At 50.5% G+C, this 27,858-nt stretch overlaps 1 protein-coding gene across 4 annotated transcripts in view; it reads left to right on the top strand.

Moving 5' to 3' along the window:
• Nucleotides 1-5,760: 5,760 nt before the first annotated feature.
• The window catches only part of DPM3 (dolichyl-phosphate mannosyltransferase subunit 3, regulatory), a 29,978-nt gene continuing 7,880 nt past the window's right edge, over nt 5,761-27,858 (top strand). For 3 of the 4 annotated variants that reach the window (XM_068252529.1, XM_068252526.1, XM_068252528.1), the window contains exon 1: nt 5,761-5,904. The gene's annotated coding sequence lies outside the window, so the exon portion shown is untranslated. Of the gene's footprint in view, nt 5,905-27,355; nt 27,406-27,858 lie in introns of all 4 variants that reach the window. The other variant, XM_068252527.1, reaches the window with a different exon arrangement.

The raw sequence follows: 27,858 nt of genomic DNA, 5'->3' as shown, positions 1-27,858 counted from the left end.
TGCCATGTATCCCCTTTTCTTATTTATCTCTGCTTTAAACACAATAGGGGAATGATAGCTGAGTGAGTTGTCCGCCCCCTTCTACACTGCGCCCTGAGGCCGGAGCCTCTCTCGCCTCTGCCTCGGCCTGGCCCTGGTGTCCTGGACTGGCCTGGATTTGACCGAGGGACCCAGCACTGCAAGGTGAAAGTGCTCTCCCCTCAGCCTCTTTACTGCCTGTCTGTAGTAAATACAAGTGCTGTGATAGTCACAGTGTTGTGAGGAGTGGGATGTTCCTGGCTGAGAATGTTTCACAAACGTTCCCAGAAAACACTCCTGCGGTGCCTTTTCACCCCGACCTCCCCATTGTCAGAATTACCGCAATTAACAGATGGAAGTGATTTGAGAACAAAATTCCCTTTACTCAGCAGAAAGGCCTTGCTTGCCCCCCAACCCCGAGCAGCCCCCGAGGATGGGAATAGGACCGCCATTACTCTAATCCATGCGGATTATCAGCAACGTGATCTGGTGAAATCCCCCCACCCTGGATCGGGGGTCACTGACTCTCCATCGCCTGCTCACTCCCTTTTATTTTCTTAAGGCAATTAGCAGAATTCCAGTGCAATAATCCACCCAGTATTGGAGGTGGGGGAGTCCCTAATTAATCCTCGGAGATAAGGAGCTTAGTAAGGACCTGTCATGGTAGATTAGCCCCCATTCTGCGTGTCTGCGAATTTCTACATCTTACTCGCTGCAATCTAACACGGGGCGACTGGTAAAATCACCCCCATTCACGTACAGTCACCGTCACAAAATTCCTCCTATGTGAAAACCGTCATTAAAGGACACCTGAAGTGAGAGGGATATGGAGGCGGCCATATTTATTTCATTTTAAAGGAGAACTGTAGTGAGAGGTATATGGAGGCTGTCATATTGCCTCAATGAAGAGATCTTTGTATAAACAAAGAAATATTTATTTAGCACAGGCAACACGTTTCGCGGTTCTAAGTCCGCTTCCTCAGGCCAATAACAGTGGCAATTGCAAATAGCCGATCGGCAAAGGGAGCCTGAGATCAATGACTATCCTGTAGCTATACAGGATGCCCCATGTGCTCGCGGTCTTCCTCGGCCCCTCCCTTCTGCTGCTATCTGGTCCGGTAATCGGGCCGGTCAAGCTCTGCAGCGCATGCTCGACGCGCGTCTGTCGTCCCTCTGCCAGGAGCAGTACTGCGCAGGCGCAGAAAGCACCCAAGTGCCGGAGCACGACGGGGAGCATGTGCGGCCAAGCTGTGCATGCACTGCAGGGGCACGACTGGCCGGATTACCGGACCAGATAGCGGCAGAACGGAGAGGCCGCGGAGGATGGCAAGGGGCTCCATGGAGCACATGGGGCAGGAGGAAGACCCAGGTAAGCATAAATATAGGATAATCGTTGATAATCACAGGTACACTTTAAGTATCCCTTTAAAGTGGAACTGAAGTAAGAGGTATACTGAGGCTGCCATATTTATTTTCTTTTAATCAATACCAATTGCCTGGCAGCCCTGCTGATCCTCTGCCTCTAATACTATTAGCCATAGCCCCTGAACAAGCATGCAGCAGATCAGGTGTTTCAGACTTTAAAGTCAGATCTGACAAGACTAGCTGCATGCTTGTTTCTGGTGTTATTCTGATACTACTGCAGAGAAATAGACCAGCAGGGCTGCCAGGCAACTATTATTGATTAAAAGGAAATAAATATGGCAGCCTCCGTATACCTCTTACTTCAGTTCCACTTTAAAGGTGCCCATTAACGTTACAATTGTTTCACTAAATGTGAATGCAAATCTGTCGATGCAATTTGAATGATCGATTTGTATGTAAAATTCACTTTTTATGAAGGCAGTCGATGAGAAACGATTCTTTGGTCGATTGCCTCATAGGATAAAATCGATCTGAAAGTTGGATTTTGTGATTGAATTTTAGTAAATGTGAACAATCGATAATTACCTTCAGTTTAGTTTCGATCATTCAGATTGCATCGAAAGATGGCATTTAGTGAAAAATTGTACCATTAATGGACACCTTAAGTCTGGTCACAGAGCTTACAGTCCGACATTATAATCTTATCAACAGCTGCATAGTGCGTGGTTGGCACAAACAAGATATAGTATCACCAGACGCTCTTCCTACTGCACAGATGTGGTAAGACTGCACACGGATCATACAACCAGATTGTAAATTGTGTGGTCAGTATATGGACAGGCAGACAATGGAGCTATTGTCAGAGTGGGTGGGGTTGTGTCTGTGCGCAGAGCTGACAATCAGATCTGCAGGCGACCAGGTGTGCAGAGTCAGCAGCATGGGGGGGATCACTGAGTCGATGTGCTGTCAGGAGTCTGTCTAGACCTGAAGCCACAAAACACCTGGAAGGCAATCAGCTGATTATCAGCAGAGGGGGGGGGGGGGAGGGGGGGTCACTCTACTGACTGTACTCTGCTCCATGTGATCTGTATGAAATATGTATGTTGTAGGGATTAGCTCTGTGTGATTCATCCCATTAGCGCCTGATCATCATCTACACACCTATTATTTTTACATAATCTTATTATATAATTCAATTATTAATTTCTATGACCCGGTCTTCTCCTGCAGTGCTGTTCAAATGGTGTACAATACAAACATACAAAGTTACATCATGGACAAACGAGGGCAATACAGATAATATCTGCACACCTTGTACAATGTACATAGAGATGATCAGCAAGGGAGATACAGCAATAACAAGGTACAATGGGTGAGAGAACCCTGCCCATATGGGTCATTATATCAGTACGCAGGCATGAGCAACTACTACTTCACAACGATGTTTTACTTCCCCTTTTCTCACTCAGGCAAGGGTTATCTAATTGCAAGCAATAGACTCTCTTTTTCTGTCAGTAGCCTGTCATGCTAGCTAGACATGAGTCTATAAAGGTGCCCATACCTCTATTGATTTGGCTGCTGATCGACCATCTGATTAGATAATTATTATCAAATCTGATGAAACTCTGTGCCACCAAAAGCATGCCCAATTGACGATGCGACCGATTTTGGGGCAAGATTGGTTGTATGTATCGATCAGGCATGCTTCAGGATGTCGGGCCGACATGCTCGATTGGGTGTGTGGCGATAATCGTGTGTGATAATCACGAATGAACGCAAAGCAAACCCCTGCCTGCCCTCCAGTGTAAAATGTGCCCCATGCAGTTATACTTTACCATTTGCTGTCCGCTGCTGTCTCCTCACCCCTTCCGTATTTGCACCCCACGTGGTTGCTGGTGCATTTCGTTATAGCACACGGGGCGCAAGTGATGTTACACACGCTATAATACAAATCGCTGGCAACCATGTGGGGCTCAAATTCAAAAGGAGTGCGGAGACAGAAGCAGGCGGCAACAGATAAAGTATAATTTAATTACACAGAGCACCGGGGGTACATGTGGGGGGGGGGGCGCAGTGGCCAGGGGTGGCAAGGTGACGAGGCAACGTCATAAGGCCCATTCCCCAAAAATGTCATGCTGGAATTGATTGGGAATCGGCCTGCGATTTATGGTGCCCAACAGATCCCCCTCCGATCAGAGAGAGTTCTGTCTCTTGGTCAATCTGCCCATACATCATCTGATGTATGGGCACCTTAAAGGTACCTATACGAGCAGATTGGACAAAGAGACAAATCTCTATGATCGAATCTGATAAGAGAGAGCTCTGTCAGATGCCCATACACCACAGGGCAATTCCCGATCAATTTCATGCCGAAATCAATCCGGAATCAGCCTTGTGATGCCGCATCCGCCGCTGTCCCCTTAATGTTAAATATCCCCCCTGGTGCCTAGTGCAAGGTATACATTACCTGTCCGCGGCCTCCGCTTGTCCCCGCTGGCTCCGGACGCGTGCCAGTGTTGCCTAGTAACGTTGCCGCGTGTATGACGCCTGACGTCACACACGCACCCTTACTAGGAAACCACTCGGCGTGCATGTATGGAGCAAAGAGTGCGCCCGGAGCCAGCGGAGGGACAAGCGGAGACCGCAGACAGGTAATGTATACCTTGCACTGGGCACCAGGGGGACATTTAACATTGGGGGAGCAGCCCCGGGGGGTTTTGCTGCATTCGTTGATTATCCCAAAATTGCACGCAGTTACTGCCGCGCACCCGACCAAGCATGTCAGCCAAACATCTTGCAGCATGTGCGATCAACAATGTGACCAATTTTCGTCCTGAAATTGGTCGCATTGCCAGTCGGTCATGCTTTTGGTGGCACCGCTTTTCATCCGATTCGATTATAATTATCAAATCAGATAGTCGATCGGTCACCAAGTCACCTGATGTGTGCCTACCTCAACAGTTCAATGTGGCAAGCGATCAATCACTCTCCACCTGAAAATGTATTGGTTAGAAGTGATCAATATTACTACACCTGATTTTGATTCGATTTTAGATAAAATTAAAATGGAACCTGAAGTGAGAGGAATACGGAGGGTGTCTTTTTCATTCCCTTATAAACAATGCCAGTTACCCGGCTGTCATGATCATCTTTTTGATAATTCTGCATCAACTCGGAATGATCTGCATCTCACTGACCATCTTTATTGCCCAATCAGAATATAAAAAGCGGAGGAGGGGCGCAGTGCGGGGAATCACTCAGTGTTAGCACAGAACAAAAACAGGAAGACGTGACCGGTTCTCTTCACTGGCTAGCAAGCAGGAAGCTGGAAAATACGGACTATGGAACCGGAATTTTAGCAGTTTATAAATGAAGTGCTTTGTGAGAAGAGAAATGTGTGTGGGGGGAAGGCACTACATTCCGCCTCTTTAAAGAGGAGCTGTCAGCCATACTATCTCAGAAAAAAAACACATATATAAGTAAATAAATACTTGCTTTACTTACATAACAGATGTATAGCACTGACCACCTTTTGATTTTAGTGATTTTTCTACAGTAAAAAAAGAGAAAATCCTTCTTAGCATTTCCCATTTTAACTGTGGCTATTTTGAAGCCAATCTTGATGTCATTTCCTCCCTTACTTCCTCTGCCTGATTGTGTATGCATTGCCCGCCCTTCACTATAGAGAATGCATTGTCTCAGCATGAGAAATATTGGCCAATCAGAGAGGAACAGAGGAGTGGGAGGGGAAATCAGGAGAGAAAGAGGCTTCAGCCAATTAGGCTGCATTGGTTAAGTCTGAGGGGAAGTAGAGAAGCAAAATAAGACACAACCCAGCATGCCCTGCAACTTCCTTTTTCTGTACCAAATTTTGTGTGTACCAAATAAGTGTCAGGTAAACTGGGGAATGATCATTTATCAACAAGAAAAGTAATAGTGATTTTAACTTTTGGATTGCCTGGTTAGCATCCTTATTACTTGTTTACCAGATAAAAAGCAAGAGGTGGACGCATCATCTGTTAGTGGGCCCCTGACAAAGTACACCTCTGGGGCCCAGGGCCGTATCTACTAAGAGGCACCCGTGGGCCGGTGCCATGGGCGGGTCCTCGGGGGGGGCGGCCACCTATAGTTCATTTATTTTTTTTTTTATTTTTTTTTTTTTTCTATTCATAAAAAAAATTTTTAATTTTTTTTTTTTTGCTGAGCGGGGGGGGGGGGGGGGGGGGGCGAGCGGCGGAGAGGGCACTTACAGATAAGGGGAGCTCGCTCACCCCCGCCCTCCAGCAGAGTGGCTGCGGCCGGCCAGGACATAATCCTTAACTCTGCATGCCGCCGCCTGGTCTAGTGACGTCACTAGACCAGGAGGGGGCATGCAGAGTTAAGGATCTCGTCCTGGGCCTGGCCAACAGCTGCCACTCTGCTGGAGGGCAGGAGCCCGGGAGACACGCGAAGGAGCCGCTGCAAGGAGCCGCTGGCAACTGCAGCCCAGCTACCCAGCCAGGAGCCAGCTCGCCCAGCCAGGTAGGTACCCAGCCAGCCCGCATGCCCAGCCAGGTACCCAGCCAGCCCGCATGCCCAGCCAGGTACCCAGCCAGCCCGCTGCCCAGCCAGGTACCCAGCCAGCCCGCTGCCCAGCCAGGTACCCAGCCAGCCCGCTGCCCAGCCAGGTACCCAGCCAGCCCGCTGCCCAGCCAGGTACCCAGCCAGCCCGCATGCCCAGCCAGGTACCCAGCCAGCCTGCTGCCCAGCCAGGTACCCAGCCAGCCCGCTGCCCAGCCAGGTACCCAGCCAGCCCGCTGCCCAGCCAGGTACCCAGCCAGCCCGCTGCCCAGCCAGGTACCCAGCCAGCCTGCTGCCCAGCCAGGTACCCAGCCAGCCCGCTGCCCAGCCAGGTACCCAGCCAGCCCGCATGCCCAGCCAGGTACCCAGCCAGCCCGCATGCCCAGCCAGGTACCCAGCCAGCCTGCTGCCCAGCCAGGTACCCAGCCAGCCTGCTGCCCAGCCAGGTACCCAGCCAGCCCGCTGCCCAGCCAGGTACCCAGCCAGCCCGCTGCCCAGCCAGGTACCCAGCCAGCCCGCTGCCCAGCCAGGTACCCAGCCAGCCTGCTGCCCAGCCAGGTACCCAGCCAGCCCGCTGCCCAGCCAGGTACCCAGCCAGCCCGCATGCCCAGCCAGGTACCCAGCCAGCCCGCATGCCCAGCCAGGTACCCAGCCAGCCCGCTGCCCAGCCAGGTACCCAGCCAGCCCGCTGCCCAGCCAGGTACCCAGCCAGCCCGCTGCCCAGCCAGGTACCCAGCCAGCCCGCTGCCCAGCCAGGTACCCAGCCAGCCCGCTGCCCAGCCAGGTACCCAGCCAGCCCGCTGCCCAGCCAGGTACCCAGCCAGCCCGCTGCCCAGCCAGGTACCCAGCCAGCCCGCATGCCCAGCCAGGTACCCAGCCAGCCCGCTGCCCAGCCAGGTACCCAGCCAGCCCGCTTCCCAGCCAGCCTGCTGCCCAGCCAGGTACCCAGCCAGCCCGCATGCCCAGCCAGGTACCCAGCCAGCCCGCTTCCCAGCCAGGTACCCAGCCAGCCAGCATGCCCAGCCAGGTACCCAGCCAGCCAGCATGCCCAGCCAGGTACCCAGCCAGCATGCCCAGCCAGGTACCCAGCCAGCCAGCATGCCCAGCCAGGTACCCAGCCAGCCAGCATGCCCAGCCAGGTACCCAGCCAGCCAGCATGCCCAGCCAGGTACCCAGCCAGCCAGCATGCCCAGCCAGGTACCCAGCCAGCCCGCTGCCCAGCCAGGTACCCAGCCAGCCCGCTGCCCAGCCAGGTACCCAGCCAGCACGCTGCCCAGCCAGCCCGCATGGCCAGCCAGGTACCCAGCCAGCCCGCATGGCCAGCCAGGTACCCAGCCAGCCCGCATGGCCAGCCAGGTACCCAGCCAGCCCGCATGTCCAGCCAGGTACCCAGCCAGCCCGCATGGCCAGCCAGGTACCCAGCCAGCCCGCATGGCCAGCCAGGTACCCAGCCAGCCCGCATGGCCAGCCAGGTACCCAGCCAGCCCGCATGGCCAGCCAGGTACCCAGCCAGCCCGCATGGCCAGCCAGGTACCCAGCCAGCCCGCATGGCCAGCCAGGTACCCAGCCAGCCCGCATGCCCAGCCAGGTACCCAGCCAGCCCGCATGCCCAGCCAGGTACCCAGCCAGCCAGCATGCCCAGCCAGGTACCCAGCCAGCACGCTGCCCAGCCAGCCCGCATGGCCAGCCAGGTACCCAGCCAGCCCGCATGGCCAGCCAGGTACCCAGCCAGCCCGCATGCCCAGCCAGGTACCCAGCCAGCCCGCTGCCCAGCCAGGTACCCAGCCAGCCCGCTTCCCAGCCAGCCTGCTGCCCAGCCAGGTACCCAGCCAGCCCGCATGCCCAGCCAGGTACCCAGCCAGCCCGCTTCCCAGCCAGGTACCCAGCCAGCCAGCATGCCCAGCCAGGTACCCAGCCAGCCAGCATGCCCAGCCAGGTACCCAGCCAGCATGCCCAGCCAGGTACCCAGCCAGCCAGCATGCCCAGCCAGGTACCCAGCCAGCCAGCATGCCCAGCCAGGTACCCAGCCAGCCAGCATGCCCAGCCAGGTACCCAGCCAGCCAGCATGCCCAGCCAGGTACCCAGCCAGCCCGCTGCCCAGCCAGGTACCCAGCCAGCCCGCTGCCCAGCCAGGTACCCAGCCAGCACGCTGCCCAGCCAGCCCGCATGGCCAGCCAGGTACCCAGCCAGCCCGCATGGCCAGCCAGGTACCCAGCCAGCCCGCATGGCCAGCCAGGTACCCAGCCAGCCCGCATGGCCAGCCAGGTACCCAGCCAGCCCGCATGGCCAGCCAGGTACCCAGCCAGCCCGCATGGCCAGCCAGGTACCCAGCCAGCCCGCATGGCCAGCCAGGTACCCAGCCAGCCCGCATGGCCAGCCAGGTACCCAGCCAGCCCGCATGGCCAGCCAGGTACCCAGCCAGCCCGCATGCCCAGCCAGGTACCCAGCCAGCCCGCATGCCCAGCCAGGTACCCAGCCAGCCAGCATGCCCAGCCAGGTACCCAGCCAGCACGCTGCCCAGCCAGCCCGCATGGCCAGCCAGGTACCCAGCCAGCCCGCATGGCCAGCCAGGTACCCAGCCAGCCCGCATGGCCAGCCAGGTACCCAGCCAGCCCGCATGGCCAGCCAGGTACCCAGCCAGCCCGCATGGCCAGCCAGGTACCCAGCCAGCCCGCATGGCCAGCCAGGTACCCAGCCAACCCGCATGCCCAGCCAGGTACCCAGCCAGCCCGCATGCCCAGCCAGGTACCCAGCCAGCCCGCATGCCCAGCCAGGTACCCAGCCAGCCCGCATGCTAAGCCAGGTACCCAGCCAGCCAGCATGCCCAGCCAGGTACCCAGCCAGCCAGCATGCCCAGCCAGGTACCCAGCCAGCCCGCATGCCCAGCCAGGTACCCAGCCAGCCCGCTGCCCAGCCAGGTACCCAGCCAGCCCGCTGCCCAGCCAGGTACCCAGCCAGCCCGCATGCCCAGCCAGGTACCCAGCCAGCCCGCATGCCCAGCCAGGTACCCAGCCAGCCCGCATGCCCAGCCAGGTACCCAGCCAGCCCGCATGCCCAGCCAGGTACCCAGCCAGCCCGCATGCCCAGCCAGGTACCCAGCCAGCCCGCATGCCCAGCCAGGTACCCAGCCAGCCAGCATGCCCAGCCAGGTACCCAGCCAGCCCGCTGCCCAGCCAGGTACCCAGCCAGCCCGCATGGCCAGCCAGGTACCCAGCCAGCCCGCATGGCCAGCCAGGTACCCAGCCAGCCCGCATGGCCAGCCAGGTACCCAGCCAGCCCGCATGGCCAGCCAGGTACCCAGCCAGCCCGCATGGCCAGCCAGGTACCCAGCCAGCCCGCATGGCCAGCCAGGTACCCAGCCAGCCCGCATGGCCAGCCAGGTACCCAGCCAGCCCGCATGGCCAGCCAGGTACCCAGCCAGCCCGCATGGCCAGCCAGGTACCCAGCCAGCCCGCATGGCCAGCCAGGTACCCAGCCAGCCCGCATGGCCAGCCAGGTACCCAGCCAGCCCGCATGCCCAGCCAAGTACCCAGCCAGCCCGCTGCCCAGCCAGGTACCCAGCCCACTGCCCGCTCGCTTAGCCAGGCAGTGGCTGGAAAGTGTAATGGTTAAGGGCTCTGCCTCGGACACAGGAGACCTTGGTTCAAATCTCGGCTCTGCCTGTTCAGTAAGCCAGCACCTATTCAGTAAGAAGTTTCTTGGGCAAGTCTCCTTAACACTGCTACTGCCTACTGAGTGCGCTCTAGTGGCTGCCTCGCAAGTGCTTTGAGTCCAACAGGAGAAAGGCGCTATACAAATACTGCAATTAATTACTCAGCCAGCCCACTGCTTGCTCACCCAGCTACCCAGCCAGCCCACTACCCGCTCACCCAGCCAGGTACTCAGCCAGCCCACTGGTGTTATGCTGCCCACTGTGTGATTTACTGCTGAAATGCTGCCCACATTGTGATTATTTTCTGGTGAAATGTTGCCCACATTGCAATTATTCTCTGCTGAAATGTTGCACTCATTGCGATTATTTTCTGGTGCAATGTTGCCCACATTGCGATTATTTTCTGGTGCAATGTTGCCCACATTGCGATTATTTTCTGGTGAAATGTTGCCCACATTGCAATTATTCTCTGCTGAAATGTTGCACTCATTGCGATTATTTTCTGGTGCAATGTTGCCCACATTGCGATTATTTTCTGGTGAAATGTTGCCCACATTGCAATTATTCTCTGCTGAAATGTTGCACTCATTGCGATTATTTTCTGGTGAAATGTTGCCCACATTGCGATTATTTTCTGGTGAAATGTTGCCCACATTGCGATTATTCTTTGCTGAAATGTTGCACTCATTGCGATTATTTTCTGGTGAAATGTTGCCCACATTGCGATTATTCTTTGCTGAAATGTTGCAATCATTGCGATTATTCTTTGCTGAAATGTTGCCCACATTGCGATTATTTTCTGGTGAAATGTTGCCCACATTGCGATTATTCTTTGCTGAAATGTTGCACTCATTGCGATTATTTTCTGGTGAAATGTTGCCCACATTGCGATTATTCTTTGCTGAAATGTTGCACTCATTGCGATTATTTTCTGGTGAAATGTTGCCCACATTGGGCTCTATTCTCAATGAGTTTCCGCATGCGGTAAAGTACATGCGGGAAGTTTGCACCCAAAATACCGGCAAGTTGGGATTCTCAAAATGTTCCGCATGTTTTTTCCGCATGCGGAAAAAGTGTGATAAAAGTGCGGGATTCATGCGGTAAAATTTCCGCAAAAGTCGGTATTTTCCGCAATAAAAGATCAATTCTCAAAGATGTTCAGGCGCATCTTTTCTTCGTTAATTACCGAATTTTTATCACCTACAAGAAGTAGGTGATATATTCCGCATCCCATTGACTTTAATGAAGTGTGGAGGCTTAAGGGCTGTGCTTGGTGGACTTTAACTTTTTTTTTTTAAACACTTTTTCATGCGACCTTTTTACCGCATGATTCCCGCATGAATAATGCCTGTTTCCGCATCTTTTTTCCCGCATGCGGCAAACATGCGGAAAATGTTAGTGAATGCTAAAAAAATGCGGAGTTTACCGCTGGCGGGAATTTACCGGTAAAATTTTGCGGTACTTTTGGCTCTTTGAGAATAGAGCCCAATGCGATTATTCTTTGCTGAAATGTTGCAATCATTGCGATTATTCTTTGCTGAAATGTTGCCCACATTGCGATTATTTTCTGGTGAAATGTTGCCCACATTGCGATTATTCTTTGCTGAAATGTTGCACTCGTGATTATTCTCTGCTGAAATGCTGCACACATTACGATTATTTTATGGTGAAACGCTGCCCCATTATGATTATTTGGCACCTATGGGGGGGCATCCAAATTCTCGCAAGGGGGCCCAGTGATTTCTAGTTACGCCCCTGACTACTACCTAAACTGGGGATACCTATAGACCTGGATATCTATACTGGGGACACCTATAGTATGTCTACATTTGGACACCTATAGACCTGGCTACTGTACTTATACTAATTATTTATATAGCGCCAACATATTACGCAGCGCTGTACAGAGTATGTATTGGTTTGTCATATAACTGTCCCACAGAGGGGCTCACAATCTAATCCCTACCATAGTCATATGTCTATGTATGTATCGTAGTCTAGGGCCAATTTTTAGGGGAAGCCAATTAACATTATACTTATCTGTATCGTATGTTGTTGGGATGTGGGAGGAAACCAGAGTGTCTTAAGGAAACCCACACAGACAAAGGGAGAACATACAAACTCCTTGCAGATGTTGACCTGGCTAGGATTCGAACCAGGAACCCAGCGCTGCAAGGCGAGAGTGCTAACCACTACGCCATCATGCTGCCATACCACTGTACTATATTGCACTTACATCTTTAGCAGTACTTCACGGAGTACGTAGTCATGTCACTAACAATCCTCTGAGGAGCTTACAATCTAATTCTCCCATAGTCTAATGTCCTACCATATTATTATGTATTTATATAGCACTGGCATCTTCTGCAGCACTTTGCAGAGAACATAGTCATGTTACTGACTTTTCTCAGGGGAGCTCACACTAATACCTACCACTATTTTGTGCGAGAGAACACTGGCTAATGTGTGTGTGTGTGTGTGTGTGTGTGGGTGTGGGGGGGGTTTGGGGAGGGGGGAACATTTCCTACTTGCTTTTTTAAGGTCACTTTACTTATACCCAGGGAGAAACCATGGTCCCACTGACTTTGGGCTGCACTCTTACTAGGATATTTTAATTGGCCACACCCACTATGTTATGGGCACGCCCACTGCATTCTGTGGCCACGCCCATTTTTCGCCGCGGCGCGCTTCGCGCGCCGCCAACATTCTCCTGGGGGGGCGCCATAGGTTTGGGGTGCCTAGGGGAGCCCCAACCCTAAATACAGCCCTGCTGGGGCCTTGTTAGACCAATCCATGCACGGCAAAATTCAAGGCCCGATTCCCCCCGCCTCCCATTCTTACTAAAAAGCTCTCTTCTAAGTGCCTAAACCGAACCCCCCACCTAATGCCTAAATTCCTAACCCCCCTTCCCACTGCTCCCCCCCCCCCCCCCTATTTTTGGTTCCTAAACCAAACCCTCCCACCCAGGGCCGGATTTGTACTTCTTACCGCCCAAGGTCGACTATTACCAGCCGCCCCAACCGAAACCGTATCCTACCACCTCTCTCCACACACACACACCCAAAAACTTTTGGGCCGCTGGTGTCCTCTATTGCGGCTAGTGCCGAGGTCTCCATGGCAACGTGACGTGAATCAATCTCGTCACACGGGGGAACTGGTCAATCAAGCGATCTACAGGTGATGGCCGTGGTGGGAGCTGTCCACCACACACACAGTCAAAAGTGGCTCACAACTGGACATTGGGTGGGGTCAGCAACACGTAAAAGTGAGTCCTGTACCCACTGCTGTCTCCAGGGTAACAGCGCTGGCCAATCAATAATTAAGAAATGGGTACTGTGAAAAGCTGCCTTCTGTATTCTGTACTATTTGCTGGTGCTGCCCCTGGTCCTTTCATCCCCCACACCAAGTGTGTGAGACCCGGCCTTCTGTAACTGCCTGTAGCTGCTGCTATGTCATTGGACAAGGTCTGACTTTTTGCTAGTCACACACTGTTCACAAACGTTTGGTTAACGGACTGCAGCTGCCTGTAGCACAGCACAGGCAGATGCCAGATGGTACTAATAGTGCAGTTATCCTGGCCCCTTTCATTTGTTTGGACACTTGCAAATAATGCCCTGCAAATAATGCCCACTATCTGCAGGCCGCCCCTTGTTTATCTGGTGCCCTAGGCCATGGCCAACAGGCCTTGCCAGAAATCCGGCCATGCTCCCACCAAATGCCTAGCCCTAATCAAACAAACAACAAACCCACCCACTAATTGCCTAAATCAACCCCCCCACCACCACCACCAATGCCTAACCCCCACCTCTAAGTGCCTAAATTGAACCTCGTAATCCCAGCACCTAAACGGCTGCTAGGGTGAGCTACAAATCCATTTATGCCTCTGTAGTAACCGATCGGTTGCTACACACCCACATCGGTTGCCCAGCTCAGCACTTGGGCACCCGATTACCGACATGCCTCTATTAAAGAGAAACTGTAACCAAGGATCCCTGTGGCGTAACTGGAAATCACTGGGCCCCTCTGAGAGACTTAGGATGGGGTCCCCTTCCCCCCGGTCTTCCCCTGCCCCCCGCAGAAAACGCATACAGAAAACTGACAGAGAAGTGTGCTCCCAGCCTCAGCTTATTACACTCACCCTGTCTTCCGATGGCGCAAAACTGGCTCTGCAGACTCTTCCACCATCACTACAACAGGCAGCACTTGGGAAGAGGTAGAGAGGTTGGGGGCTGGGCACTGTACACAAAAGCCTGCTGTGCACTGAATAGGGACTGTCTACAAATCTTTGCCTGCAAAACTTTGCATGATTGCTTATCAGTGGCTAAGCAGATACAGTCATTAGAACAATTGTGCAGAGAATAGAAAGCTTTTTCTCCCCGTGCCCTTAGTTGTCAGTCTCTCAGGACAGGGAAAAGAAACTTCTCCACCTACCGGGCCCTCTGCAGCTTCTGGGCTCCCCTGCGGCTGCATCCCTTGCAGGTTCTATTGTTACGCCCCTACTTAATCCCAATCAGTAGCTGATACCCCCTTTCCCGTGAGAAATATTTTCCTTTTCTCAAACGGATCAACAGTGTGCTCTGTATGGCTGATATTGTGTTGAAACTCCTCCCACGGTGTGATGTCAGCACCAGGGTGCTGACATCACACTGTGGGAGCCGTATTGCATTGTGGGAAATAACAGCTGTTTCCAACTGACAAAAATGCATCATCTCTTTCCACAGACATCATCTGCCAGCAGTAAAGCTGTCACCATGTGATAAATGTCAGAATGTGAATCAGGGAGAGGAAAGATTTTACAATGGGCAAACACTGACTAAATCATTTATAAATAATTATTAAAAAAATTAAGCACTTTTTTTTAAATTCCATTATTTTCAGTGGAGTTCCCCTTTAAGCTGAGTACGCACCACAAAGGCCGCGGAAGATAGATCGCCGGATATGCGGTGGCAAACGATGCAACGAACGATTGTTCCCTGATCCATCTTTCACAACCTTAGGAACAAACGACAGGCACGAACGCGACATTGAACTACTGTATCTCGGTCTATGATTAGATCCATCATGACAGTTGTCCAAACTGAACGATTATTGCACACAGTTGGCCATCGTTGAGCATCGTTTAATGAACTTTCATTGAACTATGTTGCACGATATTGTGAAAAAAATTGTTGGTTGCGCAAAATTGTTTGGTAAAATCTTTTAGTGGGTATGGGCCTTTAGACGCCTGCCTGCTAATCCCTGGGCCCAAATTACTTTACCCCTGCCCCCCTTGGGACCATCAATAATCACCTGCTTGGCAGCCCTGGGTGTTACATTTGGCGATAGTGTCTGCACAGTCCGCTTGCCAGCGCCCAGCTGAGCGACGTCACGTCCCTGGAAATCACCACAGCATGGAATGATTGCTACGGGTTACGGCACAATGCAGCCCTGTATGACATCATGCAGAGCGCAGCTGATGCGTTGTGTCTCTGGCAGTCTCCCCTCAGTGTGGGAATGGTGAGCGTTTGGCAAGAATCGGTGGGAACATTTCTCATTTCCTCTCCGGCTGCCAGCCGAGTGTTCCATCATTGTTCTGAGTGCCCTCCCCCCCAGCTCAGAGCAGAGGCCCCCGAACCAGCACGGACAGCATGAGCTGTCCCCCCCTTCCTCCCAGCCCAGGGCAGAGGCCCCCGAACCAGCACGGACAGGATGAGCTCACCCCCCAGCTCAGAGCAGAGGCCCCCGAACCAGCACGGACAGCATGAGCTGTCCTCCCCCCCTTCCTCCCAGCCCAGGGCAGAGGCCCCCGAACCAGCACATAGACAGCAGGAGCTCACCCCCCAGCCCAGGGCAGAGGCCCCCGAACCAGCACGGACAGCATGAGCTTTCCCCCCCTTCCTCCCAGCCCAGGGCAGAGGCCCCCGAACCAGCACACAGACAGCAGGAGCTCACCCCCCAGCCCAGGGCAGAGGCCCCCGAACCAGCACGGACAGCATGAGCTCATCCCCCCAGCCCAGAGCAGAGGCCCCCGAACCAGCACAGACAACTCTCAATTCAGTGCAGACAATATACACCAGGGTCACATCTCTGTTGAGACCCTCAGAGCTCTCTACAGGAGACACCAGAGTGCTGAATATTTCATCCTGACCTTCCTACAGGTGCATTATGTATGCTGTTATCTCATTCACTGTTTATCAAGGCATTTTGCTGTTATATAATAGACAGAGGATTAGAATGACATCTAAAGGTGGCCATACAGCTACCGATTTTACAGCCCACGATTTTACAATTTTATTGAATCGGATGAAAATTGGTGCCACAACAAACATGCCCAATTGATGATTTGACCGCCTTCCAGAGGCATAGCTAGGCTTTTCAGTGACAAAAACAGTTTTTGCACCCCCCTCCGGACAAATTGGGCAAAGCCATGCATCAGAATGTGGGTGTGGTCATGGGTGGAGCCAAATGTACAAATGATGTTTAGATAGCCAGATGTGACCCCCTTCCCACCCCGTTTAGTTAGCCAAATATGCCCCCCTTTAGATAGCCAGATATGCCTCCCTTCCCCACGTTTTGATAGCCAGATGTACCCCTATAATTAGGCAGATGTGCCCCCCTTGTTCTGCTGCTGTTAAAACTTCGGCATTCCTCTGCAGAGGGAGGGAGAGAAGCAGGGGCACTTCGGGCAGCCAGCGAGCTGTCTTTTACTCACTTGGGGGTCCGGTAGCCACCCCAGACTGCACCTCCTTACAGTGCTGCGCCCGGGGGAATGTGCTCCCCGTTGCCCAACCATAGCTACGCCTCTGCAGGCTTCAAGCAGAAATCAATCATATACGTTGATAGGAAATCCTGGAACGATCTCTTACAAGTGCTCGATCACATGCGTTACAGTAACGGCATTCTATATAATGATGATCAACGAACACGACGGACGCCTCCTGCCTGGCTGCTCCAAATGTAAATATCCCCCTCACCTGGTAAGTGTGGGCTGACACAGAGTTCAGCCTATAACAGCTTTTGTCCCCTTTAAAGGGGCACTATGGCGAAAAAATTGTAAAATGTAAAATATGTGCAAACATAGACAAATAAGAAGTACGTTTTTTTCGAGAGTAAAATGAGCCATAAATGACTTTTCTCCTTTGTTGCTGTCACTTACAGTAGATAGTAGAAATCTGACAGAAGCGACAGGTTTTGGACTAGTCCATCTCTTCATAGGGGATTCTCAGCAAGGATTTTATTCTTTATAAAGATATTCCCTAAAATGGATTTCAACAATGATGCTGGCCAGCTTCCATACTAGCGACACAGTTTTTTTGGCAGTTGGACAGAGCAACTGGCATTCACTAAGTGCTTTTGAAAATAAATAAATCCCTGAGAATCCCCCCATGAAAAGATGGACTAGTCCAAAACCTGTCGCTTCTGTCAGATTTCTACTACCTACTGTAAGTGACAGCAACATAGGAGAAAAGTAATTTATGGCTAATTTTACTCTTAAAAAAAATGTACTTCTTATTTGTTTATGTTTGCACATATTTAAAATTTTTCGCCATAGTGCCCCTTTAAGGTAGCCTGGGACCAGGCTTGCCAGCGGGTCTTCAGCAGCAGGTGTCCGTGTCACTGGCTGCGTGATTCCAAGGCTCAATGGTGTCGGGGAGACGGCTGACAGTACGGCAGAGACACCAGCACTCCCCTGAGTGGTAGTACAGCGGGAGTGTCCCTTCCCACTGTGCGGGATGAAGAGCGTCTACCAGCTGCTAGGTAATGCAGCGGTTCTAAACAAGGATGGACGGGGAGCACTTGGGAGAAAAAGGGTAGTTTATTGGGCAGAGAGGTAACACGTTTCACGGAGGAACGCCTCTTCAGATCAATAAAAAACAATATGACGGTGGCTACATTTATAGATAAAATCATCTTGACAGTTCTCAAACAACAGCCAATCGGCATCAGGTGGAGCAAAAGCTGTTCAATAGGACTAGTGGATGGGCGGGGTGAGGAGGGAAAGTTGAGCCTGATAGGTAGATTGAGGAATTATGCAGATGATCCTCCTCCTTTGCCCTTGATCTTTCCCAGCATCAGGATCTTCACCAGTGAATCCTGCCTTTTCATTATAGCCCATATATAATTCCTTTTTTCTCCTAGAAGATATTTTCACATCTTATCAATATTCCATCTACACCTCTCTTCTGGACTACTCTCTGTCTGTCCTCTCTCCGCTCTAATATCCAAATCCCATTTCACCACCTATTCTTTGTATTCTATTCCCTCCATCATTCCACAGCTATCCTCATCCTTCATCCCTGTACTAACATCGCTATTTAACCTATCCCTCCCCACTGGCATCTTTCGTCCTCACTCAAAATGGCTTTGACACCACTACTTGAAAACCATCTCTAGATCCCACCGCGCTACCAACTACTGCCCTGTGTCACTTCTCCCATTCACATCTACAGGGGTTGGACAAAATAATGGAAACACCTAACATTTTGGCATCATAATCTTTGAACATGTTTTAAGCAATCAAAACTTGACATATGTTAAATTTTTTTCATTTATTATTTTTGTTACTTGATAAGTTTAATTAAAATAATTGTTTTTTACAGATAGTTAAACCAAAGTTGGTTATAATTTATAAAAATGGCAGATCTCTCAGACTTTCAAAGAGGCCAAATTATTGGTGCTCGTATAGCAGGCGCTACTGTAACAGAAACTGCCAGAATGCTTGGCATTTCAAGAGGTACTGTCTCAAAAGTAATGACTGCCTTTGAAAGAGAAGGAAAAACTTCCTCAACAAAGCACAGTTGTGGCCGAAAGTCGAAGTTGTCTGAGAGAGACGGTCTGACTCTAAATCGAATTCTTAGAAAAGCTTGCAAGACCACTGCTCCTAAAATCACTGCAGAGCTGAATGAACACCTACAGAACCCAGTTTCCACAAAAACTGTTGCACAAATCTGGATTCCACGTAAGAACTGCAATTAGAAATCCTCTGCTCTCAAAGACAAATGTTTCAAAGCGTTTAGAGTGGTGTAGAAACCACCAGAATTGGTCCCTCGAGCAGTGGAAAATGTGATTTTCTCTGACGAATCATTGTTTACCTTATTTCCGACCTCTGGCCGAGTGTACGTTTGGAGACAGCCGAAAGAAGCGTTTCATCCAGACTGCCTTTTCCCAACCGTAAAACATGGCGGTGTTTCTGTGATCATCTGGGGTGCTATTTCTTGGAAATCCGCCGGGCCAATGATTTCCCCTCATGGAAGAATTAACAGCCGAGACTATCTAGGAATTTTGGGCGACCAAGTTCATCCTATGCCATCTTTCAAGATGATAATGCCCCAATCCATACAGCTAGAATGATTAAAGAATGGCATGAGGAACATTCTAATGAAGTTGAGCATCTCATCTGGCCACCACAATCCCCAGACCTCAACATTATTGAGCATTTATGGTCGTTATTAGAGATTCAAGCAAGAAGTCGATTTCCACCGCCATCGTCTCTAAAAGAACTGGAGGATGTTTTAACTGAAGAATGGGCTAAAATTCCTTTGGAAACAATTCACAATTTGTATGAATCAGTACCTCAGAGAATTGAGGCTGTAATTGCCACAAAACGTGGATCTACACCATATTCACATATATTTTGTTGATTTTCAAGGAGTTTCCATTATTTTGTCCAACCCCTGTAAATTACTTGAACAACACATACATGTTGAACTAAGCTAATATTTATCTGCTATTGCTAACTCCTAGCTTCATCAGATCCAGTCTGGCTTCCACTCAAAACACTCCACAGAAACAGCTCTTACTAAAGTGGCCAATGATCTTTTTACAGCTAAATCCAACGACCATTATTGCATACTCATCCTTCTTGATCTGTCATTGGTGTTTGATACTTTTGACCACACCTTGCTCCAACTTTAATTTATAGGCATAAAGGGCCTCACACCCTCCTGGATATCTTCCTCTCTGGAAGGTGTTTCACAGTCTCTTATGCCACAGTTTGTAGGCCCATACACCTAACGATTTTCCCGCCGAAACACGGCCAGTGATCGAAACGGCCGTGAAATCGCAGCGCACACCGCTGACAGAACGATGGATTTCCGTCCGAAATCCATCGTTCCCGTCGACTCCCATCGATCCATCCGTGCGGAAGATTTTTCGCGGGTCGGGAGTGCGTCGATAGCGGCGTTCGAATGCCCGACGACCGACGCAATACAGCGAAGATACATTACCTGCTCCTACGGCAAGAGTCCCCGCTGTCACCTCCCGGCTGGCATCTTCTCCCATCACCTTCCGCATCCCGGCATCCGGCATAACTTCCTGTGTCACTGCAGTGACAGCGGAAGTACAAATAGAGGGCGCTCTATTTGAACTTCCGCTGTCACTGGAGTGACAGAAAGTTATACGCGGATGCCTATGGGAGAAGATGCCGGCACCAGGCGGAGAGGAAGACAGCGGTGGACCAGGGGACTCGCACCGGCCGGAACAGGTAATGTATGAGGGGGGCGGCAGCTCCACAGATTGTGATCGGTTTCAGGCTGAAATCGATTCACAATCTGTTTGCAGTAAGGTGGCCATACGATCTCTCTCTGATTAGATTCGATCAGAGAGGGATCTATCTTTTGGTCGAATCTGATGGCAAATCAACCAGTGTATGGCCACAATCTTAGAACAGATCTTTTTTCCACATCCTTTGTTTGTTTGGGTACCTCAAGGCTTTGTCCTTGCCCCCTCCTCTTTTCCTTGTACATGCATGGCCTTGGCAACTTAATCAACTCATTTGTTTTTCAGTATCACTTATATGCACACGATACACAACTGTACTTCTCAGTCCCAGACCTTAACTCCCTCCTCACACGTGTTCCTGACTGCCTGTCTGCTTTATCCTTTTCATAACCTTTCTCTTCTTAAAACTTAATATGCGTAAAAGAGAACTAATCATCTTTCCACCGTCTCTGTCCCCCTCTCTACCTGATATAACAATAAATGTTAATAACACCCCCATAACTTCAGTTCCCAAAGCACGGTGCTTAGGAGTAATGGCCTGCGGTGTATGGGCAGCTGACAGAACTGGCTCTAATCAGCATGAAATCTCTTGGGAATTGGCCGAATCTGCCAAATCCGCCACCTCGCCAGCCTGCAGAAGGCACACCACGGCATGCAGCCAGGGGTGTCACAACAGCCCATGAGGCCCATGTTATGGGGCCCCCCTGAATAAAAGCCTTTCCCCGCCGTACCCAATTGCCCCTCCCCTTCCCCCGCACATCCCTTCCCCCGACATGCTTGCAAAATAGTGTGAAGACCATAGTAATATTTACCTGCTCCAGTGCTGCTGGTTTTCTTGATGCATCACACCCTCGGCTGCAAATTGCCACTTCCCAATCACGTGACTCGCAACGGTCATGTGGTCTGGAGTCAGCAAATGGCAGCAGAAACAGTGTGGCTGTGATGCAGGGAGGAGACCCACAGTGCTGGAAGCAAGTAAATATTACTCTGATCCTTGTGCTACTCTGCATGTGGGTAAGGAGAGTGAGAAGTGGCGGGCCACCACAGCCCCGGGCTCCCATGCGGTTGCAGGGGTCGCAGAGGCTATTGTTACGTCCCTGCCTGCAGCTGTTGGTCCTCTCCAGCGCATGTGTAATCCCACACAATACCAGCATGTTACTGGAGAGTTCTGCGGTGGAGATGTGGCTGGAGGACAGGAGTCCTGGGAGGAAGGTGCACTTGTAGGCCAGGATCCCAGCACCGGAGCAAGTGAGCTTTCGATGTTGTTGACCTTCGGATGGGAACGGACTGAGCTGCGCGGTCACATGTGTGATTTACTGTATATTTGACCGCGTGGAAACGTCTTGTTGTTCGGGGACTGTACGCAGGTGGGGGTTTATGCTGTGTCTGTAATCACACAAGTCCTCTATTCACGCCATGAATGAAATAATAATAATCAGCGAGCTGGTGGGAGCGATGCTGGAGTGGCGGACAATGCTCGCTGGCTGGGAATCTTCTCCCAGCTCCTTGTTGTGGCAGACCGGGCAGAGTCAGGAAGACAGCTGCTTCCTCTCTCACACTCCTGCACAAACACGGCCGATCCTGTTATTGTCGCCACGTCGAGGTCACAGGACGGGGGGAGAAGCAGAGACCGGGGTCACTGGCAAAGAGTCTTGGGCACTAGAGGGGGGGAGTCCGGCCTTTTCAGCCACTATAAGAGGAAAGGATGGTGGCGGGGGGTCATGGGGTGACAATGCAGTGCCCACAGAGAACACAAGGGGTCACTGCTGCAGCGTGCCTCTCTGTGGACTGGCACTCTATAGATCACAGGCTGGTACTATATAGACTGCCCTGCACAATGGAGCCCTGTAGAGTGTAAGCTCTCTAGGGCAGAGCTCTCTTCCTTTTTGTTTCTTGTAATTGCTGTATGTTTTATTATAAGACACGCTGATGTCCATGTTATTTACCAGCTCTGTATTATGTAACCATAATAAATTTACACAAACTACAGAATGGACACGTGTACTTCTAACGTGCACTACAGATAGACGTTAGACTGGAAACCTATGGACTGCAGACAGGCCCTATATAGACTAAACATTGGAAACATATAGACTATTAATTGACACTATATGGACTAAATATTGGAAATTTGAAAACATATAGGGCTTGATTCACTAAGACAAATAGCATGCCTTATCTGAGTTAACATGCCTTATCAGAGATAACACGCCTTATCAGAGTAGCATAGCAAGCGCTACAAACCCGCAGGGGTTCAGGGCAGGACGAGTGGAGCTCTCGTCATTGCCAATTAGCAGGCATAAGTTCTTAGCGCTCGCTATGCTACTCTGATAAGGTGTGTTAGCTTTAATAAGGCTTGTTATCTCTTATAAGGTGTGTTAACTCGGATAAGGCATGCTATTTGTCTTAGTGAATCAAGCCCATAGACTGCAGACTGACACTATATAGCCTAAACACTAGAAACTTGTACACTGGAGACTGACATTAGATAGACTAAACAGTGGAAACATAGCCTGCAGACTGGCACTATATAGATTACACATTTAAAATATATGGACTGCAGGCTGTCACTGTGTAATGTCACTATGACACTCTGAAAAGTAATTTTGTTTTTACATACAATGACAATATAGTGCTTGAACTATGTAGACTACACACATGCGCAGAATGGACTGCAGACTGGCGCTATAGTATAAGCTAGTAAATAGGAAACATATAGACTCAGAGAAGGATTACGAAGAAATGGGGCCCAAGGCAAGATAGTAATTTTGACTCCCCCCGTAGTCTTTTTATTACTCTAAGGTGGTTAGGGGTCAGAGATTAATAACCTTTAGGTCCCAGGCACCTGCCTAGGTTGCCTTGTGGATGATCCTGCTCTGTATAAATTGCAGACAGGCACTCTGTAGGTTACACATTGGAAACACATGGACTGCAAATTGGTTCTGTATAAAGCACACACTGGAAACCTACTTCTGAAGCCAAGCAGATCCGTACTGTGCACGACCTAGTCAGGGCCGCGCATGCGCAGTACGGGTGCATCCATCTTCAGAAACACTCTGGGACCCCAATGCTTCCAAAGCCTTCCGAGGTGTTCCAAAGGAGCAAAATCTGAAGGAGGGGGAAGGCTCTATGTGATCCAGAACCTTCCCTCTCCATAGGTGAGTATCAGGGGCATTGCTAGCCCCAAAGATCAGTGGCACATGCACTGGATCTATTCTGGGGTGCCCCGGATTTGCCCCCGGCAGAGTCAGACAGCGGGTGGCAGTACACAACTCTTGCAGCTTGGTCTCCAGAGTCAGCAGACATTTTCTCTACTGGGCTTCTCCTCTAGTGTTTGAGAAAGAATCATACGCTATGAGATGCTAGAGCTCCTAGCGTCTGACTCTCAGATGCTAGGGGGAGAATCGCCAGCTACAGGGGATGTCTCCAGACTTGAAGAGAGAATGGAGATGAGTAGTTCCTTCCACTGTGCTACTCTGCAGGGGGAGGGGGGGGGGGGGGTTTACTTAGACTGTTGTTAAGTTCATGTACATGTTGCTCCAACCATGACCACACCCATTGGCGCATGACCACATCCATCTTTCGTGCCCAAAAGTGCCCCAGATCTCTTAGGACCCTAGCAACACCCTGAGTATCTATATATTTTTCATGCTTCATGGTTACTTTAAACAAGAAACTCACATCATACAAAAAACATCACAAATGGTTGTTTATAAAGGAGTGTCTGCTGTGCGCTCTGCTATGGAGAAAGATAATTACATGTCATTTTCAGTCCAATCTGGTAATTGCATACATATACGTTCTGCTCCTCTGCCAGTCTCTGCATCAGTTTGTGGCTTCAGATGACGTGGATTACAGACACAGGACCCCATCCAATTCACTTCTTGTCCAATGTTTTCTCCTAGGTGATTTTTTTTTCACATTTTATCAATAAAATGCCCTTTAAAGTGAATCTGTAATGGTTTAACCCATAGCAGCTTTATACAAAATGTTTCCTTTGAAGACCGCTGAACTACTCAACCAGCCTAGTGCAGCCAAACGAGAGGGCAGCAGGGAGCAGTTATAGTTACCTGTTCCAAACAGTCTCTTCGTCCGACAGGTCTTCGGGGTCCCAATCACATGATGGGACATGAAATCACGAACCAGGAGACCGTGTCAATGTTACAGCGCCACCCAGTGGTGGAAGAGGGGTGATGGAAGAGACTCTTCCATCACCCCTCTTCCACCCGGGTGGCGATGTAACCCTGACATGGTCCCTTGGATCCCGATCACGTCATCATGTGATCGCAACTTAGAAGACTGGTGGGGTTACATCGACGCCGCGGTGGAGGAAGAAGGCGATCCACCCATCGAGACCACTAACTATAAAAGTTCCCTGCTGCCCGCTCTGCATACTCAGCGTAGCCTGCCAGGCTTTGGAAGGGCATAAAAAATTCAGCCCTGAAGCCAAATAAAGCTTTACTTTGTTTGACTGCTAATAGGTTAAAACATTTTTTTTTTATCAGATACTTACCTATGGAGAGGGAAGGCTCTGTGTCCTAAAGACCCTTCCATTTCCTCTTCCGGTCCCCATCCAGCACTGTCACCATTAGCTTCTTCAACCAATTGGTGGATTACAGCTCTGCCAGCTACCAAGAGTCCTTTGAAGCCCTTGTGTCTCTAGAGGGCTTCCAAAGACGGGCTGCACCGGGCTGCGTTAGCATTGCTCTTGTACGCACCTGCACAGTACAGAGCCGCCAGTCTTTGGGAGCACTCAGGGACATGAGAGCTTCCAAAGCCTCCCGTGGCAGAAAATTTGAACAGGGGTGATAGCGCTGGAACGTGGGGGCCGCAGGAGGAACCATAGTTACAATCAGGACATCCAGCAATACACATACAAACACATTCATGGTTAATGAGTAGATGTTCATGTGATAAAGTATAGCAGAAACAAGAGAATCTAAAGGCTCATACCCACCTCACGATTCTTCCAACGGCCAGCGTTTTGTGTTTTTTGAGCGACCATTTCAGATATCTCGTCAAGTGGGTACGATTGCGCGATTAGGCGTACAATACTTTGCAGTGCACCGCGACAAGATCCCTCACTGCCATGATCGTTTGAACTCTTGTTGGCGCCAGTCGTGTGCCGTCGCATGTTGATGTATCGGGGAACCTCCGTCGTCAGGAGGCGTGGCTGTGAGGTCCCCCGATCCATCGCTGAGTTTAAAGAGAAACCGTAACCAAGAATTGAACTTCATCCCAATCAGTAGCTGATACCCCCTTTCCCTATTCCTTTTCTCAAACGGATCGTCAGGGGGCTCTGTATGGCTGATATTGTGGGGAAACCCCTCCCACAGTGTGATGTCAGGACCATGGTTCTGACATCGCACTGTGGGAGCCTTGTTGCATTGTGGGAAATAAGAGCTGTTTAGAGCTGTTTCCAACTGCCAAAAAAGCAAGCAGCATCTCCTTCCACTGCCATCACCTGCCAGCAGTAAAAATGTCGGCAAGTGATAAATGTCAGGATGTAAATCGGGGAGAGGAAAGATTTTACAATGGGCAAACACTGACTAAATCATTTATACACAATTATTGTAACAATTAAGCACTGTTTTATTACATTATTTTCACTGGAGTTCCTCTTTAAGGGAAGATCCCTGCCCTTTCGAGCTTACAATCTAGAGTGATCATCTAATTTCTACATTTATTTTTACTATAGTTCTCCCCACCTTCCCCGGCTAATTGAAAGCAAATGTGAAGTGACCTGGAAAAACAGAGTTGCAGACTCACGTTTGTAGAGAGAAGTCTTACCGGTCCTCTCTCTGTGTCCTCGGTCTACTGCTTTTTCAGGTGGCTTCAGTTTTACATTCCAAATCCCAACCCCCCTCCCCCACACTCACCTTTGAGGGTCCTCAACATCATGTCACGCCCAGTCATTTACATTTTGTATTTGGCCTCATGGCTCTGCACAGGGGCGGTTCTTACATGAAGCAACACGAATCAGGTGATTCAGGGAGGCTAGAGGCCCCTCCCTATATGTCCCCCTCCTCACAATCCCCGTCTCTCCCTCCCTAGATGCATGGCGCCACTTCACTCACCTGCACTCAGCATTCCAGCGATGGAATCTCCATCTGCCCCTCTGGTGTCCTGTATTCCTAGCTACAGCGGTGACTCATGTGACCCGTTACATGCTGCCATGTCACATAAGGGTGCCGCTGTAGTCAGAGAGGAAGCAGGACTTCACATGTGGCTGGTGATCCCATCGCTCATCTGCTGAGAGAGGGTGAGTGATGCGGCACCAGTGCAGCACATACCCGGCATCCTGGGGATCAGATGCTGCGGGCCAGCAGGGCGGAGATGCTGTCTTGGAGGAAGCAGAGAGGGGTAAGCAGGGCGCGTTGTAGACTTTTTGCTGCCTGAGGCAAACTTGTGAGGATGCAGCTTCCCCCCCCCCCCCCCCCCCCTTGGAATGACTGCACAGCACCCGACAATTTACTCTACTTCATTTAATGTTCTCACATGACATGCTGCAGCTCAATACAATAGCACACTGGCTGTTTGTGACAAAAAAATTGCTCACCTTCAGCCACTCCATTCCTCCTCAGTCGGGACAGCAGTGCCACCTCCTCCCTTCTGCTCTGCCTCCTCCCTCACTGTCAAACTTCTCACACAGCACAACAAGCTGCTTTTCCCAAATGATGACCTCTTCACCTCACTCTCCTCTCGCTTCTCCTCCTACTCTGACTGCATGCTGTTGATGTAAATACAGTACAAACATGCTGCCCCTGTAATCTCTGCACCTGATGCAAATTTTCACCTTGCTTCATGAGAGAACCGGCCCTGGAGGTAAGCGTAGTGCCAGTGCCTGGAATGCACAGCCCCATGTGTCTCTCCCCTCCAGACTGGCTTTGCACACACACACGTCAGGGATGAGGGCGTCCTTACAATGTATTGCTTCAAGCTTTAAAAAGACTAGAACCGGCCCTGGCTCTGCAGTTGCACTACTTATCGCAGGGATTAGAACACCTCCAAACTTTATTAATTTTCTATCCGACTAACTTTGGCCTTGGCCTAAAAATAAATAAAACATTGATCAAGAAAGGCCATTCTCAACTCAGCTGAGTGTGGGGAGGAAGGGGGGTGGGAATATATGGGAGCAATTAAGGATAATTTCATGGTTGCAGAGCTTTATATGTTTATAATGTATCGACCGGTAAAAAGCCAGTGGTAGCACAGCGTAGTAGAGAATTGATTAATATCAAGTGGTAAATAAAGATCAGTATTTCCTTATTGATTTTCTAGATGTCCTGCATGACTGACTTGGATTAGTTTCCCTACTTGCTGAGTAACCCGTAAGTGTAAATGTTCTCCGCAGAAACCATAAGGATTACTACAGCCACTTGTGGCCTCATTCTGTTTTAAGTGGACCTGAACTCAGAACTTCCTCTCTGCTCTAAAAGATAAACAACAGCATAATAACCTTTAAAGAAAAACATTTCTTTGTTACAGCTGATACAAATCCTGCAATAAATCTGCAGTGAGTCTACTTTCTGCTTTCATGGAAGCAGACATAGTGTTAACATTCCTGTGTTTACAAATTAGCTGCTCTGCCGTGGAGATCAAATTACACTTGTGACTGATTAGTCACAGATGAGGGGGAGTTACTCAGGCTAAACTCTCTACATACACACAGGGTGCATTTCTCTAGGTTTTCTTCTGTCCTGTACAAGAGTTCAGGTGCACTTTAAAGTGGATCCGAGATGAACTTTTACTCATTGCATAATTGTGTTCCTTTCCTATAGTTT

Source organism: Hyperolius riggenbachi, chromosome 9 (genome assembly GCF_040937935.1).
Source record: "Hyperolius riggenbachi isolate aHypRig1 chromosome 9, aHypRig1.pri, whole genome shotgun sequence".
Classification (NCBI taxonomy): Eukaryota; Metazoa; Chordata; class Amphibia; order Anura; family Hyperoliidae; genus Hyperolius; species Hyperolius riggenbachi.
Note: the sequence above shows the minus strand (reverse complement) of the source record. Positions and strands in the feature narration are given on the sequence as shown.